Raw genomic sequence first — 4,504 nt, forward strand, 5'->3', positions numbered from 1 at the left:
TCAATTCATCAAGAGGATATAACAATTGTAAATATATATCCACCCGATATTGGAGCACCCACATATATTAAGCAAATCCTAACAGACCTAAGGGAGTAACAGACAACAATACAAAAATAGTAGGGGACTTAAATACCTTACTTTCAAAAGAACCTACATACCCATCGATCGATGACTGGATAAAGAAAACGTAGCATGTGTGTATACAATGGAATATTCAGTCATTAAAAAGAAGGCAATCTTGCCATTTCTTTGTGAGAACATGGGTAAACTTAGGGCATTATGCTAAGTAAAATAAGTCAGATAAATACTGTCTGATCTCACTTTATATATACAGAGAATCTAAAATCATCGAACTTAATGGAAAGAGTGCAATGGTGGTTGTCAGGCGCTGAGGTGTGGCTGGAACTGGAAGATGGTAGGCAGAGCTCAAACTTTCAGTTACGAGATGGGTCAGTTCTGGGATGTCACGTAGTGCGTGGTGATGACAGTTAACAGGACTGCGTTGTGCACTTGAAAGGTGCTCGGAGAGGAGAGCTTTAGTGTTCTCGCTATAACAGCAACGACAACAAAATGGTAATTAGGTGAGGTGAAGAATGTGTTAAGTGACCTTATTGCGGTAAACATTTTGCAATATACATGTACATCAAATCGTCACATTGTATACCATAAACATACACAATATGATATATCAATTATATCTAAATAAAGCTGTGAAAAAGAAATAGAATGCAGGTTAGAAAAAGTCTGCACTTTAAATTCCTTATCCAACAACATAGGACCCAAAGGGCACCTTTCCTTTTTGTTTACTTATTTTTAGAGAGAGGGGAAAGGAGGAAGAGAGGGAGGGAAACATCACTGTGTGGTTGCCTCTCACTCGCGCCCCCAACTGGGGACCTGACGTGCAACCTAGTCATGTGCCCTGACTGGGAATCGAACCAGCGACACCTGGCTTGAAGGCCAACACTCAATCCACTGAGCCACAGCAGCCAGGGTTCATTTCCTTTTTAAATGACAGTATTAAAAAGGGAAATACTATTTATCACAAAATGTCTAGGTTGCTTCCAACTTACATTTTGCGTTTTTAGCTCTTGACAAACTACACCTCCTGTTACAGTGGGGCCGTAGGTGGGATTTATTTTACCTGATGCATTGATATGGAAACCCAGCCTCTGATTCCCTGACTTCCGTTAGCCAGCAGGGGTGTGTATGTGTGTGTATGTGTGGACACACACATACATATATATATGTGTCCCAGAAATTTGCTTAGCTTCAGCGAGGGGCAGCTCCGCCGGGCGGGGAGGGAGAATCAGGTTCTAACCACAGTAGTGCATGATAGAGTGACTGGCTTCCATGGAGAGCCTTGCTTTTTCTTCAGGTCAGACATATTCAGTGCGCTTGGAAAAGGCCCCCTTGCTAATCTGTGTACCTGTTCCTTTTGAGCTTGACGCTTTTGGAAGGAAAGTACAAGTGACAGTGTCTGAGAGCGGTGCTTTGAGCCAGACACTCCTGACCCAGTTTAAAGAATTTCGTGTCAGGGAAAAACCCCTGCTCCCATTTTCCGCGGCAGTCCTATGACATATTTATTGAATTTATAACAATTTTCAACCTTTTCCAATATCAAATATTATGGAAGTAAATGTAAGATTTTTAGGTGTAACACCATTGTCATCCAGTTTTTGTTTTTGTCATTCTTACCGTAGATGGGATGGAGGCCGCTCTGGAAATCAGGCCGTGAAAAACGTCTCTTTTTCCAATGTATTAACAAGTGTAATTGGTTCATGTGAAAGGGGGACACGGAATCTCAACAGCTGCTTTAGGACCGAAAGGCACATTAACGACTGAGAGGATAATAGGAGGGTTTATTGTTGTTTCAAACGTAATGGACACATAGGACGTGCTTTTTGACAGCCTGCGTTACAGTTGTAGCCATTGCAGTCTGTAGCTTTCTCGCCCTTTCTTCCGGGGTCGCTGAGAAACCACAGGATAATCTCCCACCCCCATGTCCACCTTTCGTGGACTCTCTAGAAGATGTCTTTAATGCCAATGTCACCTTGCTTGCATGTGTCTAATTTCAGCCAGAGCTGTGTTGCACAGTTCGTTGTGTTCTGAAATTCATCATAACAATGTATCAGTTTGCTAAGGCGGTGGTAACAAATTACCAGCACCCGACTGGCTTATACAACAGAAATGTATGGTGTCATGATTCTGGAGGCAGGGCAAGTTGCCTTGGAACCCTGGGGAATTGTCCTTGGCTAAAGAAGGCCACCTGGCAAGGGTCACATCTTTTCCTTGCATACAGCCACAGTGGTTAACTAGCTGCTACAGGAGTAGAAAGGCCTCACTCCTTGGCCTCAAGGCAGGACAACTTAAGGGGTCTTCGCGGCTTCAGAGCTCTCACTGGGGCTCAGTGGAGGCCACTGTTGTGATGGCATTGCAATTAATTTCCTCTCTGTGCCCAGACCTGTTTTTCTTACATCCTTAAAGGGCGTTCCTACACCTGAGATTTGCTGCCAGTAGTGACCCAAGGAAGCTCACATTAAAATGGAATTTGGGCGGTGGATCACCCACCAGTTAGTTGCCATCGGGATCCCCACCACAGTGGGGAGGTGAAGTGCAGACAATCTCTGGCATACCAGAGCCCTGGGATTGTTAAAACTTTCTAATGTGGCAGCCAACTAGGAGACAAACTGGGATCCTGTCACAATGTAACTGTCAAGAGAAGTGCTGGCTCTCTAAAGGAGAAAGGGGACTTTATCCCAAAGTTGCTGCAGGATCTAGCCAACATATGGCATCAGAGTCCAAAAGACAACTCTGGTACTGGATCTTGAGGGTGCTGGAGCAAGGGGGGGAACAGAAGGTTTCGTCACAGAGAGTGTATTGATTTGGGAGCAGTCTCCTGTGATGCAGGATTCGAGTCTGGCAAGGATGCAAGGAGACCATGCTGACGCACGGCCATGGTGGGTCTTGGAAGCTTGGAGAAAATAGTGGCCTGCACTGAGAAAATATGAGAGGATTGCCGTAGCAGATGGTGTAAGAAGGCTGCAAAAGGCTCGAGAAATGGTCACTCTAGCCCAGAGGTACTAAGAATGGGCTTTCCACTCTTAGTGTCAATGTTATCTTCTGCAGCAAAAGGGACTTCGCAGATGTCACTAAGGATTTTGGCATGGGGTGATTACCCTGGGTTATGTGGTGAACCCATTTTAATCATGGGTGTCTTACTAAGGGAAAGAAAGGTGCTGGGAAGTTAGAGATGTGATGACCGAAGCAGACATTCAAGCCACACGATCATAGCTTTGAAGACGGAGATGAGGGACAGGAACTGAGGACTGTGTCAGCCTCTGGGAGCCGGCAAAGGCAAGGAAATGAATTCTCTCCTAGAGCCTCTAGAAAGGAATCAAGCTTTGCTGACGCGTTGGTATTATCCCAGTGAGGCCAGTTTCAGACTTCTGACCTCCAGAATTATGAGAATATATTTGTGTTGTTTTAAAAAGCTACTAAGTTTATGATAATTTTGTGGCAGCAACAGGAGGACGCTAATGCTAATACAGGTGCATCTGCATTCATTAGTATTTGGACAGTTTATAGCTATTGCATTCATGGTAATAGGGACAACTATCTGACCACTTGAGAATATCTTCTCAGAATTTATGCCCCAGCATTTCCATATTGAAATATGTGTTGTTTTATAGTCAAATTCTTCTCTCTTCTTTCTTGATATTTCTTCCCCTTGGGATCAGAATCCTGAAGATCTGTTCCCACAAATACCTCCCTGATTTTTGCTCTTATAATTTAACAAATTCCTAAACGCCTTCCATTATGAAAGCCTTCTCTTCCCGGGCTTGAGACCACACTCAGCCCCCCTCCCAGGGTGTGCTGGAATCTGCTTATGGTTATTGACTGAGTGACACTGATTGGCAGGGTACAAAATATTAACTTTGTTCTGCCAGGACCCTTCCTCGGGCCAGGAAGTAGCAGTTTCTCCAAGCACGGGTAGGAGAACTGTTCTGTAGACAGAGGCGGATTTAACGGCGAGTGTACTGGGTGGGTGTCCTGGGCCCTGACTTCTGAAGGGCCCCCCAAAACCCCAACTTTACACTTTTTTCTAATGACACCAAGTTTGGTCTCATTGCTACACTGCATAAAGTATGGTTAACATGTATTTTTATTTTCCCTGTCTTTCTTTTTTTAAGGGGCCCGATATTTTCTTCTGCGCCCGGGACCTCAACCGACCTTAATCCGCCTCTGTCTGCAGACATAGAAGGCCCAGTGGGAGGCACTTCATACAGGGTTGGGGGTTTAGGGTACCCCTCAAAAAATGTTTTTGATATTCCCATTCAAATTGCCGGAAGTGCATTCTTTCCAGGTCACTGCCTGCATTCTCCTCAAAGACCCAGCAGGGCTGTAAATCCAGCTGATACTGTGATTCTGGAAGTCAACTTGAATTTGATCAGACTCAAAGTCTGAGTTGTTATGTTTTCGGATATTTTACTAATACTGTTCT

This window comes from Furipterus horrens, unplaced genomic scaffold, assembly GCF_987537825.1.
Source record: "Furipterus horrens unplaced genomic scaffold, mFurHor1.1.pri manual_scaffold_17, whole genome shotgun sequence".
Classification (NCBI taxonomy): domain Eukaryota; kingdom Metazoa; phylum Chordata; class Mammalia; order Chiroptera; family Furipteridae; genus Furipterus; species Furipterus horrens.